Raw genomic sequence first — 16,301 nt, forward strand, 5'->3', positions numbered from 1 at the left:
TGAGGCCCATGGGCGAACTAGGAGGATTATAGAGCGGACCTTCGGCCTCCTGATGGCCAGGTTCCGGTGCCTCCATATGACAGGTGGTTCTCTATTCTACTCACCAAAGAAGGTATGCCAGATCATCCTGGCCTGCTGTATGCTTCACAACTTAGCTTTGTGATGACAGGTGCCTTTTCTGCAGGAGGATGGCCCAGATGGAGGTGTTGTGGCAGCTGTGGAGCCTGTGGACAGTGAAGACGAGGAAGCAGAAGAAGAGGACATCGACAACAGGAACTCGGTTATCCTGCAATACTTCCAGTGAGACACAGGTAAGAAGACAAACCTGCCTACTACATGTAATTTAACACTACTTCCTCTCTACTGTCTGTCCTTTTCACCCAGTATATGGTCACTGAGTTTTCACTTTCCCGTACAATTTCACAGATGTGGGTCCCACTGTGTGACATCTGCTTTGTTTCCTCATAGACTAGAGCTGTGTGACATAGGTATTTTGACATTACAATTGATGCATTTTGTCACTGTAATAGCTAATACACTATTTGGAAATCACAGACAGACTCCAGATTGTTTTGTGCTTTAAGGGTGTTTACTTAAGTGCTCAATATTGGAGGGGGTTGTAAAATGGTGAGGGGTGATGGTGGAGGAATGTCCATGGCAGAGTCCATTCTATTTGTTTCACAGGTGCATTGTCCAAAGGGGCATAGGAAGTGGAGCTGGGGCAGTTTCGGGATGGACAGGGTGACAAAGTGGGACAAAAGGATGACATTCAGGGCGGTCTCATTTCTTGGCGGGGGTCTTGGCATCGTTCTCTGTCTTTGTCCTGGATCTCAGGGACCGTTTGCGTGGTGGTTCTCCCTCTGCAGGGGGTGGGGTGCTGGTGTGGTGGTCCTGTGGCAGTGCCTCCTGTCTACTAGTGCCGGCGGAGGTGGTGGGCAGTTCATCGTCCAGGCAAGTGTCAGGGGCCCCTTTTTGTGCCACAGTGTCCCTCCTGGTGTTGAGGACTTCCTTCAGCACCCCTACGATGGTGCCCATGGTGGAATTGATGGATATGAGTTCCTCCCTGAAGCCCAAATACTGTTCCTCCTGCAGCCGCTGGGTCTCCTGAAACTAGGCCAGTACTGTTGCCATTGTCTCCTGGGAATGGTGGTATGCTCCCATGATGTTGGAGATGGCCTCATGGAGAGTGGGTTCCCTGGGCCTGTCTTCCCCCCTGTCGCACAGCAGCCCTCCCAGTTCCCCTGTGTTCCTGTGCCTCTGTCCCCTGAATGGTGTGCCCACTACCACTGCCCCCAGGTTCCTGTTGCTGTTGGGGTGGTGGGTTAGCCTGGGTTCCCTGTAGTGGTGGACACACTGCTGCTTGACGTGTCCTGGGGACAGAGGTATGGGCCCGCTGGGTGGGTGCTGTGCTGGTGTGTCCAGAGGGGGAAAGCTCTGTGGTGGCCTGTGACTGTGTGAGGGGAACCTACTGTCCCCAGGTCCCAGATGGGCCGGGTTGGTCATCTAGATCCAGTTGGACAGAGCTGCTGTCATCACTGTGGGTCTCTTCTGTTGGTGGTGTGGACATGTCGGGACCCTCCTGCGCTGTGACATTGGGTAGGGGTCCTGCATGGGTATAAAAGCATGATTATTGTATCTGGTTGTGCCATGGTGTGCAATGGGTGGGTGACCGTGTACCCCAGTGCTTGCATTCCTGTGTGGGACCTTGTGTGATGATGGTTTAGGGGGGTGTATGGGTATGTGCAGTGGCCATGCATTGGTGATGGGTGTCCATGCTTTGGTGTTGCATGCAGGGCTTGGTGTTGGGATGTGTGGTTTGTGAGATTGGGACATTTGTGAGGAGTAGGAGTGATGGGGGTGAGGGCGAGGGTGGGGGTATGTGATGGCATGCAGGTAGGGTGGGGGATGTAGTAGTTAAAGTTTTACTTACCAGAGTCCATTCCTCCAGCTACTTCTTCGAGGCCCTCAGGATGCAGAATCGCCAAGACTTGCTCCTCCCATGTTGTTAGTTGTGGGGGAGGAGGTGGGGGTCCGCCGCCAGTCCTCTGTACTGCAAGGTGGTGTCTGGATACCACGGAACGCACCTTCCCCCGTAGGTCGTTCCACCTCTTCCTGATGTCATCCCTATTTCTTGGGTGCTGTCCCATTACGTTGAACCTGTCCACTATTCTTCGCCATAGCTCCATCTTCCTAGCTATGGAGGTGTGCTGCACCTGTGATCCGAATAGCTGTGGCTCTACCCGGATGATTTCCTCCTCCATGACCCTGGGGTGGTGTGGGTGATGTGTGGGGTGGTGTGTATTGTGATATGTGGGGTGATATTTAGTGGTGTGTTGTGTGGGGTGCATGGATGTTATGTGGGTGATGGTGTGTGCCTGTGGATGCTTGTTTGTAGATTGTAGAGTCTCTCTGTGCTTCGTTCTCAATTTGTGGTCGTAGGGGTTTGTGGGTGAAGTGGGTGTGTGTTTTATATTGTATTGGATGTGTGGGAGTGGTGTGTGTATGTGTATCAGGTGTGTGTATTTGGAATTGTACAATGTGGCTGTGTTTTGTAAGAGTGTGTGTATTTTGAGCGCGCAGTGTGTACCGCCAATGGAATACTGCGGTTGAAAGACCGCTGCGTGGATTCGTGGGTCGTGATATTGTGTGCGTATTCCTGTTGGCGTGACGGTGGAGGTTTTGTTTTCGCCAGTTTATCACTGACCTTTGGTGTGGCTGACTTGTGTTGGTGTCTGGATTTTGGCGGATTCCGGGCTGTGGGTCATAATGACCGTGGCAGAATTCCGTGGCTGCGGAGGTGTGTTGGCGGACTTCTGCACGGCAGTAAGCGGCTTTTACCGCCAATGTTGTAATGACCCCCTTGGTCTAAACTTAGACCGAATGTCTAAGTTTACAACTTTGGAAATTCACAAAGGGCATCTATGAGTACTATCTTTAGGTCTGCATTCAGAGCGGATGTCTGCCCGAGGGCCCGATTCACAAATGTAAACTTAGGCGTTTGGTCTAAAGTTACACCAAACGTCGAAGTTTATCACTGGGAATTCACAAAGGGCATTTACGAGTACTATCTTTAGTTTTCACTCAGGGCAGATCTCCCCTGAGTGCAGACCTAAAAATATTACTCGTAAATGCGCTCTGTGAATTCCCAAAATCGTGAACTTAGATGTTTAGAATAAAACGTATAAGTTTACCTCTGTGAATCGGACCTTGTGTCTTTGGACCTTCAGTCATGAGCATATTTTTCAAAACCATATGATGGATTGAGACTGCCTTTTTTTTTGCTGGGCAGGCAATCCCAGCAAACTAAGACCCAAATTTAGGAAAAGTGCTGTGCATTATATGCAGCACCACTTTCTTGCTACGCCCCCTATCTCCACCATCTGTGCGTGTGTTAAACACATGGTGCACCATGGCACAGGTTAGGGACAATAGCGTCAAAATGTTTGATGCTATTGAAGTACATTGCAGGTTTTTTTGGTGCTAATCCTGCAAGGCACATAGGGGCCCATTATAAATAATGGTGTGCCCCCTTTTAATGCCTGCTCTGTGCAGGTGTTAAAAAATACCCTCTAAAAATGGTACAGTGGAATACCATAGATTTCACTGCAACATTTTTGCGGTCCTCCTAACAGGGGAATGCCCCCTTGCACCACATTATGCCTGGCTCAGGCATAATGTGGTGCAAGAGGTTACAAAGTGGCACAGTGCATGCATTGCACCACTTCATAAATCAGACGCTGTGAATTTGGCCTCGTTGGGCCACATTAGCGTCATAAAAAATGATGCTAAAGTGGCACAAGGAGGCACTATCCCTTCTTAAATGTGGGCCTAAATATAGTGAGGAGGGCAACATTAGTCAATTTTAATTCTCAAGGCGTTGATAATGATCCCTTAATTTATGATGCTGTAGGCCGAATTGCTTGTAAATGCCTTCAGAATCCTATGATGGAAATTTAGGACCACATCACACATTACTGACTATGTATATTTTAAACTGCATGTTTATGTTTAGACAGTTTTTGTGTTTTTCAATGCAAAATATTTTTAGAAACAGTAAATGAAATGCAAACCAAGGAGACCAATGTTTATTTTGTGGTTAACATTATAGGAAGAATACTATTTGCTTTGAAAAAAACATATTATTTGTGAAGAAAAGTGATATTGTTGAAGCTGCTGTTATCATGATCAAACATTTTTTGAGATTCTCATTATGATGATGAAACCTACATTTCACAGAGACCCATGCAATTTTTCCATATTTCTTTGCACCCACTGAAATACTTTCTATATTGTGTATATATCATTGGTTACTGGGAACTAACAGTTCTCCTATCAATGTATATGTACTTTGTTCATATTTGTATGGGCCCTGCTCTCACATCCCACTAGGCTTACCCATAGGTTTTGTATAGTTGATTTGGTGGTGGAGAGACTGGTGCAAGGCCTGGCGTCTACTCATGTCCTGTAAACACGGTGTGTTGTGCACGGAAGAAGACTATGGGCCTGATTCTAACTTTGGAGGACGGTGTTAAACCGTCCCAAAAGTGGCGGATATACCACCTACCGTATTACGAGTCCATTATATCCTATGGAACTCGTAATACGGTAGGTGGTATATCCGCCACTTTTGGGACGGTTTAACACCGTCCTCCAAAGTTAGAATCAGGCCCTATATGTATCTGGATCAGTGGCCTAATGGATCGTGCCAAATGACCAAATGCATGCATATCATTAAGCAGCGTCGAGGGGGTTAGGTGCTGCAGCTAACCCCAGGAGCCTGTAATGAAAAGCTAAGAACACATTTGTTGGCACAACGTAGGTTGGGGCCGGAGTCCCCCCAACATTTAACCAAGTGAACAGATTTTCTCACAGATTGCTGGTAGGTGAATATTGATAACTATGTATTCTGATGATTTGCTCTTGTTGGATAATCGGTCACTAATGCTTGCATTTAGTGGTATTAAACTAAGAAGTTTTTTTTATTTTTTTTATTAATACTTAGAAGACAGGTATTTTATTTGTTTATTTGGGACAGATGCCACATAGTTTTTGTCTGCACATAGGTTCGGATTAACAAATGTTTTTTTTGTACAGCTAATTAGGACGTACACTGCATTAAACGTGTAACTGGTGAAACAGATGAGTAATCTGAAATTTAAAGTAGATTTGAAGAGTTTCAATCAATATCCTGCTACGTTCTCATTTCAGTGTGTATACCAATACAAATGGATGCATTTTCTTTCAGGTGTAGCCTTTCATCACTATTTAACAGGTGAATGGTGGCTGTATGATCTGAAGGTCTTTGCCAATTTACTTGTGGATGGTAATTGACTCTAAAACCTGACTGTGGCTACAGAAAAGCACAATTCCTCCACATAATCTACTTAGTAGCTGCAATGAAAAACCTGATCTCATACTCTTTGTCAATCATTGTGAGCTGAGAGTTGCTGAGAAATTGTTTAGATGAATACACAAACGGATTTATGATCTAATGCTCTGTAAACTGATCTACAGCACCAGCACAATTAAACAGATCACCCTCCAGCTAGGTGAAGATGGTTTACTTTCTATTCCAGTGTTAAAAAATTAAAGAGTTATTAGATTAATGATGAAACACTCTCTGCAGGGTCATCCCATATTTTGTTGTTCTTTAACTTACCCCGTTTTTGTTGGCCCCAGGATACTACACACTTTACTCCTCCCAACCAATGTAGAGTGCTTGTGCTTTCCTTTGTAAACATGATAAAATTGGCATACACCTAATGTGAACTCTAGATTTACTTATAAATCCCTATTGGGCTGCTGCACTCATCGTGCCACTCACTAAAATAACACTGTAGAACATCTCTTCAGGCAAGCCCCTACAGTCTATATATGCAGTTACTACCATTTCAACCTAGCTAAATAAACTATTTTCCAGGCCTAAACCTTTCCTTTTAATACATAAAGGTCACCCCAAGGTAGGCCCTAAAAGCCCATAGGAAAGGAAACATAGGCCCTCATTCTGACCTTGGCGGTCTTTTCGCAAGACCGCCGAGTTACCGCCGCGGTGAAGACCGCCGACCGCGGCGGTGTGCCGCTGTGCGCATTCTGACCGCTGGGAGCGTTCCGCCGGAAAACCGCCAGCAGCCACACTGGCGGTCGGCGGGAAAGTGGAGACTGGTCAACCTCCACCGCCACGCCAGCAGAACACCGCCCACAGAATTACGACCCACATATCTGTGTGGCGGTCTTCTGTTGGCGGTCTTCTGTTGGCGGTCACGTCCCTATGGCTCCCGTCGCCTCCCGGAGGACCAACGCACAAGGTAAGTTGATCGTCCGTGAGGGGAGGGGGTGGGGGGGTGTTGTGTGATGTGGGCGTGCATGGGGGTGTGCGTGTGAGTGTGTAGAGGGGGTGTGTGAGTGCGTGTATGCGGGCGGGGGGTGCTGCTGTGTCTATGGGTAATGTGTGCTGTTCGGCGGGTGCGCATGTCGGCATGTATGTGTGCGGGTATGTGTCCCCGTTGTGTATGTGTGTGTAGGGGGGGTGTATATGTGCATGTTGGGGGTGTGTGCATGTCGGGGTACATGTATGTGCATGTCGGGGTGGGGGTGGGGAGGGGGTTCGTACCACCTCTGGGGGGTGGCAGGGGGGTGGAGGGTGTGGGGGGAGGACTCGGGTGGGTAGTGGGGGGTGGGGGAGACCCCTATCAGTGCCAGGGAAGGAATTCCCTGGCCCCGATAGTGCTTACCGCCATGGTTCGCACGGCGGTTCCCGCTCGCAAGAAACCGCGGCGGTAGGCAGGGTCATAATACCCTTGGCGGTCTTGGGACGACCGCCGGGCCGGAGTGCGCAAACTCCAGCCCCGCGGTCATGACCGCCGCGGCGGTCGGAGTGGAGAAGTAGCGGTCGGTCGCGGCGGGGACCGCCGCGGTCAGAATGCCATTTTTAATACCGCCGGTCTGTTCGCGGTCCGACCGCCGTCTCTCCGCCGACCGCCAGGGTCAGAATGAGGGCCATAGTATTTAAAAAGTATGACATGTAGATTTAAAGATCTAGGAGGCATATTTATACTCTGTTTGCACCGAATTAGCGTAATTAGTTTTTTACTCTAATTCGGTGCAAAAATAACCCCATAGTTATACTTTGGTGCTAGACCTGTCTAGCGCCAAATTTCTGAAGTTAAAATCATTTTTTGGAAGTGGAAACCTACCTTGCCTTAATGAGATGCAAGGTAGGTGTTCCGGAGCAAAAAATGACTCTATGGCCTTAACGCTATATTTATACTCCAGTGCCAAAATCTTGCTTTGCCCCATTTTTTAATGCCTGGGTCAGGGCATGGTGAACACCATGGAATAAGCCCACAGGGGCCCTCCCCAGGACCCAGGGACATCCCCACCCATACCAGAGGGACATCGGAGGATGGGGGACCCCATCCCATGCAAGTACAGGTAAGTATTTTATTTAATTTTTTAAAGTGCTATTGGGGGCCCTGAAATGGCCCCCCCTACATGTCTCTGGGTGCATTGGCCATGCCCAGGGGACCCTGGTCCCCTGTGCTGGCCATTGGGGTGGTGGGCATGACTCCTGTCTTTTCTAAAACAGGAGTCATGTGGTATGGATAGTTTTGCATCAGATAATGACTCTAGGCAGGTTAGAGTCATTTTCCTTACACTTACCTGGTTAACGCCATTTTTGTTTGCAAAAAACCCTTTTTCCACACTACCAGCCCAATCCAACTAAAGTCATTTTTTGGCCACTAGCCTACCCTTTGCACCGGCTTGCACCATTCCATAAATATGGTGCCCGGCTGGTGCACAGAAATGGTGCAAGCCAGTGCTAAACTTTTTGGTGCAAAACTGAGTTGGTGCAGTTTTGCACCAAAAAGTATAAATCAGGGCCTAAATGTCCTAGCAGTGGAAAAACCTCCAAAGTTCTTTTTCATTGTAGCAAGACAGGCTCTCCTATATGAAAATATGGGGTTATGGTATATTATGAAAACTTATAAAGTTTAATTTCAGTTTGGTAGCAGCTGCAAAACGTATTCCAGCACTTAGTTTAATAGTAACTTAAAATCCAACTTACTTGCAAGTCAGATAATATATTACTGTCTTGAAAATGACACTTTTAGATAGCTGTCCTTTTCCTGCCTAAAGCAAATGTGCCTTTCTGCCAGTGTCCAGTGTCACCTGACAGGTGGAAAAAGGCTTGGGTGTGGAAAGGTGTTTTTATTCTTTGAGCAAGATTGCCTAGGGGTTGTGCCCAGTCCCACTCTGAGCTTCAACGAGTGTCTACTCTGTCACTGGCATATGTAGCTCACACCTGGGCCTGCCTCCCCTTGTCTTCCTAGCCAGCTTCGCTCCAAACCTACTGGGGGGGGGAATTTGCCCTAAAACTGACTTGAAATGACCACACAGTAGGGTTGCTCATTATTATAGCAATACTTCTGGATGGGCACAGCATGCTCTGACCAAGGGAAGAAGGGTTCTTCCATGTTGGGTTTAGGTGGAGAAGGGTACAGTGGGAGAGCGCACAGTAAACCACACAACAAGTTATGCAAAAGTGGGTAGAGTGACCCCCTGGGATCTTTTATCCCATATGTAAGGGAGTGGCCATGAGGTTTTCCACAGGCTGGCACTAATCAAAAACTTGGCATCCTCAATACCCTTCTCAGAAAACCCCTTGACCTGTGAATGAGAAGAAACTCTTCCCTACTTTCTGAATCCTGTTTGAGTGCTGAATAAAAACGTTGTATTACCTTTGGTTATGCCTCACAGCTCTGTGCCAAGCTACAAGAGGGTTAAACACAGGTTTAATTACCAAATTTAGTGGTTCACCCTCACCAGGATTGTGATTATTATTCAAAGTGGGCTCTCACATCCCTCAAATAATATTTCAAATTCTTAATATTATAATAATACTTTAAAACTTGAAAGGGATTGAGATCAGCTGTCGGGGTATACAACATGCTTAAACAGTATCTTCTACCAAAGCAGATTCCTAGGTGTGACCTTCTCATTACAAGACAAACCTGTAGTGGTTTTTGAATGTTTATGGTCACTACAATATGTACTGTCAACATTACTTTGTGATCAACACAATTTTACCTGGTGTGGTGTCAAACTTATATTTGGTATGGTAATTGTGCATTCTCTGTATTGCAAAATGTTATAGTTCCGCAAAAGGCAAATAAGTGTAACCTGGGGTGAGGAGAATATTTCAAGGTTTGGTGTCTGCAGGCAATAAAATGAATATTCTATTTGACATGGCTCTTCGTAGTGATCCTAAATATATAACCTATTTGGCACATGTATTACTTCCTGTGAATCTATGAATCTGTCCCTGAGCTGATAGCCAAAGCTCACATAATGTGCTGTTACTTCTGTGGGGTCAAACTCCTCTTAATCATCATTGTAAATGTCATTAGTCATCGGTTAAGACCACCATCAAGAGATTAAGACAGCTGCAACTAACTACATGTCATCTTTTTCATGTCACAGCATGAGCTGGCATTTGGATAGTTCAAATTGATTTATTGCAACAACCTAACAGATGAGGTTTAATGGCGCTTCCGTGATAGCCAATCAGTGGTACATGGCTAAACACCTGGACAACCCTGGACAAAATTATTGTCTCTTTGCTGTCAGGCATCCCCACAATGTCAATCAAATAGATGCAGGTACTGACCAATTGTTGCCAAGTCAGTGCTTGCTGAAGAATGGAACTGCAAAATACCATTGTGCTGGAATGTGAATGCAGTCAAGAAGGTGAATCAAGTCAGGAAGAGAAGGGAGGGGAAGAATCAAAGCTGTTTTTGATGTTCAAAGAACTGATGGTATTCAGAATTGGGGAAGAGTCAAGCCAACCAGCTGCATTATTGTGGCACAAGTACATAATCAAAAAAATCCCATAAAATGTTCAACAATTATGCAAATGATGCTGGTGCCTCAGGATACACTATTACAAAAACACTGTCCCTTTTGGTCTTGTTACAAAGTCCTCTTGATGGTTACAAAAGCAAACATTAACAGAATAGTGTGATCAGCAACTTAGACACAATGGGGGTCATTCTGACCTTGGCGGACGGCAGAGGCCGTCCGCCAAGGTACCGCCGTCAGAACACCGCACCGCGGTCAAAAGACTGCGGCGGTGATTCTGAGATTTGCCCTGGGCTGGCGGGCGGCCGCCAAAAGACCGCCCGCCAGCCCAGGGCAAATCAACCTTCCCACTAGGATGCCGGCTCAGAATTGAGCCGGCGGAGTGGGAAGGTGCGACGGGTGCAGTTGCACCCGTCGCGTATTTCAGTGTCTGCTTGGCAGACACTGAAATACTTTGTGGGGCCCTCTTTGTGGGGCCCCTATCCATTGGCATTGGCATGGGCACGGCAGGGGCCCCCAGGGGCCCCGCGGCACCCCCTACCGCCATCCTGTTCCTGGCGGGAGAACCGCCATGAACAGGATGGCGGTAGGGGGTGTCAGAATCCCCATGGCGGCGGAGCGCGCTCCGCCGCCATGGAGGATTCTGACGGGCAGCGGAAAGTCGGCGGTACACCGCCGGCTTTCCGCTTCTGGCCGCGGCTGTACCGCTGCGGTCAGAATGCCCGGCAGAGCACCGCCGGCCTGTTGGCGGTGCTACCGCCAACCTCCGCCATGGCGGTAATTACCGCCGGGGTCAGAATGACCCCCAATATGTAATTACTCAAGAGGTAGCTGTGAAGATACCCTTCAGTAGGCAATGCAGCACAGAGTGACATCTGCAATTGGTCATGTTTATGTGGACATTCTTGGGTCCCATCAGTGCACGCCTTGTTAGTGAGAATTGTCTCTGTAGCATAGCCTATTGATAATTTTTACAAACAAGCCAGTAACCCTTATATTCATAGTAGCCCACATTCAATTCACCAAGCTGAACAATTATATTTACTATCATAAACTATTATCTTACTAGCTGTTTGTACAACCAGCAGGGGTAGAAAAGTAAGAGGAATGTGCACTCTATTAGTAGGTGAAATGCTAAGTATGAGCTATTTGGGTGAATGTGGTGAATGAATGGCAGTGCTGCCAGAATACTCCAAATGACTCATGAACACCGAGGAAAACTTGGGTGGCTGTGGTGAATGGAAGGCTGTGCTCCCATAATAAGCCTAGAGAGTCATCAAGACATGTTGAGTGATGGGATCTGGGTACAGAGGAACTATGCATCCTCACTGATCCTGTGAAGGAAAGATGGACAACACAGAAATGTAGAATCCTGAGAGTGTTGATCTTTTTCATTTTAATATGCAAGTAATCAGCACAGGGGCTTTTGTTACAGAAGGTATAGAAAAATGGAAAATGTTTTGTTTTAGATATTTTCTCGTTGCTGAAAAATATTTGCTGATGCTGCTTCAATTTCCTATTAAGAGTATTAAGAGTTCCACGGGGCAAGCGGAATATTCACCATATGTCAATATGCTCTCTTAATTCACAACACATTTTCAGTATAATCACATTGACAGTAGTATTTTTGAAATAATCCAGCAAAACACTTCTCAAATTGTATACATATTGCCTAGTGGTGCCGTGCCATGCAGTCGCATAGCAAGAGGGTGATATTGATTGATATTGCAGGACTCCCAATTACCAGCAGAAGAAAAGCCTGATAGTTTAAAACCACTAAGGAAAAGGTCAAGGATAACAAATAAAAGTGGAATTGTGAAAAGCGTTTGCACATACTTTCATTCTGTGTTATTGGAGTGTAAGAAAAATTCTTAGAAAAGAAGAGAAAAATATGATCTATTTATCTTTTTCAATTCTTAAATTAATACTGTTCTCATGCAGCTGCAGGTCCTGGAAGTTGAATTGACGAAAGCTCATGTGTTTTGCATTGTGGTGCCCAATTTTCATAAGGAGGGGCTTTTACAGGACACAATTAAATTTTAGGACCTGGTTTTGTTTTCATATTTGGTATCTAGGGGAACATGCATGTTACTCTCACCTCTAAAACCACTGGCTCCTTTCTGGGTTGTTATCTTAGAGCAACCACTGCACTGAAAATCATTCATCTGGTCTCATTTTCAGTTCTTCAGAAGTCATGGTTTAGACCCAGTAAGGAGGATTACACATTGGCGGTCATTCTGACCGCGGCGGGCGGCGGTCGCCGCCCGCCATGCGGTCACCGCCGAATGACCGCACCGCGGTCAAAAGACCGCGGCGTCCATTCTGGCTTTCCCACTGGGCCGGCGGGCGACCGCTAGAAGGCCGCCCGCCGGCCCAGCGGGAAACCCCCCTCAACAATGAAGCCGGCTCCGAATGGAGCCGGCGGAGTTGTAGGGGTGCGACGGGTGCAGTGGCACCTGTCGCGATTTTCAGTGTCTGCAAAGCAGACACTGAAAATCATTATGGGGCCCTGTTAGGGGGCCCCTGCACTGCCCATGCCAGGGGCCCCACGACACCCGTTCCCGCCATCCTGTTCCTGGCGTTAAAAGCAGCGCCGCCATGGAGGATTCCCTGGGCCAGGGGTAAACCGGCGGGAAACCGCCGGTTGCCCTTTTCTGACCGCGGCTTTACCGCCGCGGTCAGAATGGCCCAGGAAGCACCGCCAGCCTGTTGGCGGTGCTTCCGCGGTCCCCGGCCGCCAGGGTCGTAATGACCCCCATTATCTGGTAAGTAACACACATCTGGTCATTTTTGCTATTTCATATTTTCAATTAAAATTTAACAAATTGACAATGTCAATGATTAGAAAGAGGCCAACAATAGTATTTAGGATCACAAAATCTGTTGCTTCATTCTGAGCATAATGGTGCAATTATACCAGGATATTGGTATTTCCCAGATGCAGCATTACCTCTATGAGGCTCATGCTCTTTAATTAAAAAAACTGATGGTAGGCATTCCATAATCCATGTGCATCTTTACATCTATGTGTATGCAGGTGTATTTGTGAAGTGCAAACCTACCTACAAACCAAAAAAGGTTTGTATAGAGGTTGTAGTAGAAGAGAATAGATAAGGTATATATCAGGTTGACTATGAGTGAAAGTGAGCAAGGTACAAAAAGAAGAGAGACATAAAACTGGAGCGTTCCTCAAAAGCAATCCAGAATCCACAGAGGGTATGAGATGTGTTTGTGATACTGCTGTTAGAAGCGGTGACAACAAAGACAATGGGGGTCACAGGGTCGGCGGGAGCACCGCCAACAGGCTGGCGGTGCCCCGCAGGGCATTCTGACCGCGGCGGTTTGGCTGCGGTCAGAAGAGGAAAACCGGCGGTCTCCCGCCGGTTTTCCACTGCCCAGATGAATCCTCCATGGCGGCACAGCTTGCTGCGCCGCCATGGGGATTCAGACACCCCATACCGCCATCCTGTTCCTGGCGGTTCGCCCGCCAGGAACAGGATGGCGGTATGGGGTGTCGTAGGGCCCCTTGGGGCCCCTGCAGTGCCCATGCCAACGGCATGGGCACTGCAGGGGCCCCCGTGAGAGGGCCCCACAAAGAATTTCAGTGTCTGCTTTGCAGACACTGAAATTCACGACGGGTGCAACTGCACCCGTCGCACCTTCCCACTCCGCCGGCTCCATTCGGAGCCGGCTTCCTCGTGGGAAGGGTGTTTCCCACTGGGCTGGCGGGCGGCCTTTTGGCGGTCGCCCGCCAGCCCAGTGGGAAACCCAGAATAACCGCAGCGGTCTTCTGACCGCGGTGCGGTATTCTGGAGGGGGGAACTCTGGCGGGCGGCCTCCGCCGCCCGCCAGGGTTAGAATCACCCCCAGTGTGTTGTGCAATTTTACTCACATGTAGACCTACTAATGCAACTAGGTATAACTCTCCACTTTTTTGCTATTTACATTTCCTACAAACAATTTACAGTTGTACAGTTATTACCATTAACTTTGTACCTCTTGGTGGTGATCTCTGCCACTGAGGTCAAGAACTCCTAATAGGAAAGCATATTATTTTCTCAAAACAAAATATATTTCAATAATTTTAAATGTATAATAGAAATGCAACATAATGAAAAATAATTCATAATAATGTGGAACTGATAACATAAAATGTTACTGCATCTAAATTCCTCAAATTAAATGTGTAGAATATGCCTATGAAATAATTACAATGCTTTAATTGAATTTTGAAATATTACCTGCTTAAAAATGAACACCTTCATTAGCAACATTATTCGTTATTATTTATAGTAAACTTGGTCACAGATATGTAACTAGTTATTTTAAATACTTTTATATTTTGAAAAATAGGTTAAAAAGTTAAATTTATTTTTTAAATAAAATGAATCATCACATGTCTAAAAATTAAAAGTTATCAAGAATTATACCTATCATAATTTATTCCTATTACTATTTAAATACCTAATATTCAGCAGATATAGTTATATAACATAACTCTAACTCCAGACCCCCCCGTGCACAGGTTTGTCATGAATGATGTAATTTCAGGTGTTGCAGTGATGTTATCAATGATGTGGTAGAACATGTCATGAATGATGTAATATGTGAATTAATTAGCAGTGCATGGAGAGCTGTGCCCAATGTGGAGTTCAGCCCAACCCAGTGGGTGCCCAACCCCCTGTCTCACACAGCATTCATTCGTGAATGGCATGAACTTCGGCAAAGCAACTGACCTGCAGTCAGGTTTTGGTCCCAACTCCCTGGTAGGTGCCTACCGCCTTTGACTTACATGGCTTTCGGCAAGGCTGACCATGTCATTTATCAATATAAAGAGTATCATTGTCAGTAAGCCCGACCTACAAGCTTTGTCTAATGTTCAAAAGACCAAAATATAAAAAGCATTTGAAATACAGTTTTTATCAGGGCAACATATATAAAGCGGATCTACTGTTTGTCAGAAAGTCACCAATAACTATACTCAAATGTGTATTTTATAAATTCACACATTACAATGTTTGACATAAAATATTTTCAAAAAAGCATTAAAAAATTAAATGCATCTTTTTTAACAATTTCCAGGCCACAAAGTGCAAACCAACCACAAAAGATCCCTGCACTCCACCTGAAGAGCATGCATCTCCAGTTTAGAGTGCTTAAGAAAATATCATGAGCTGTACTGGGGTAATGGATTTAAATACTCAAAAACCTCCTATGTTTGTTTAAATGTTGCTGGGGGGCTGCTGCACTTCTTGAAGCCCTCCACAACATTCACAAAAATGTTTGGTGCTGCCCCTGTCCCTTCTATAGGCACCACAAGGATACACTGCTTAGAGCAGTGAATAATACATGAGAAGCTGTTGCTGCTTATTTGCTATCCCTTCTTCGTTTAATGGATGTCATGGTCCCCACACTTTACATCAACATTGGGACCACAGGGGCAGCCCCATGGCCACGGCGCCCCCTGCTGGCACCCCAGTCAGCACCCATCCTCGGTGCTGGTGGTGCCAGCTTCATCACTTTGCTCCTTCCTGTGCAACGTATTTCTCTGCTCCCACTGGGTGGGAGAAAAGGTGTGTTTTCAACCTACGAGAGGTTGGAAATTCCCTGCCCCATTGGCCTAGGGGGGCAGGTCATCCCTAACCTGCTCTTTACATGTTTTACTTTGATCTTTTTACAAGACAAGGTACTGAGGGGGTCATTCCAACTTCGGCGGGCAGCGGAGGCCGCCCGCCAAAGTTCCCCCGCCAGAAGACCGCACCGCGGTCAAATGACCGCGGCGGTCATTCTGACTTTCCCGCTGGGCGGGCGGGCTGGCGACCGCCAAAAGGCCGCCCGCCCGCCCAGCGGGAAAGACCCAGCAACGATGAAGCCGGCTCCGAATGGAGCCGGCGGAGTTGCTGGGGTGCGACGGGTGCAGTGGCACCCGTCGCAATTTTAAGTGTCTGCTAAGCAGACACTGAAAATCATTATGGGGCCCTGTTAGGGGGCCCCTGCACTGCCCATGCCAGTGGCATGGGCAGTGCAGGGGCCCCACGACACCCGTTCCCGCCATCCTGTTTCTGGCGATAAGAACCGCCAGGAACAGGATGGCGGGAAGGGGGTCGGAATCCCCATGGCGGCGCTGCTTGCAGCGCCGCCATGGAGGATTCCTATGGCCAGGGGAAAACCGGCGGAAAACCCGCCGGTTTCCCTTTTCTGACCGCGGCTTTACCGCCGCGGTCAGAATTGGCCAGGAAGCACCGCCAGCCTGTTGGCGGTGCTTCTGCGGTCGTTGGCCCAGGCGGTCCATGACCGCCAGGGTCAGAATGACCCCCTGAGTCCTTTAGTCCTAAAATGGTTGCCACCACATGTTTGCTGATGTGCTGGCAGCCAATCAGATCTTATCTTTTGTACTGTCAGATCTGCGTCTCCTCCATGGCATGATGAATACATATACTTTT

Source organism: Pleurodeles waltl, chromosome 8, assembly GCF_031143425.1.
Source record: "Pleurodeles waltl isolate 20211129_DDA chromosome 8, aPleWal1.hap1.20221129, whole genome shotgun sequence".
In the NCBI taxonomy this organism is placed as follows: domain Eukaryota; kingdom Metazoa; phylum Chordata; class Amphibia; order Caudata; family Salamandridae; genus Pleurodeles; species Pleurodeles waltl.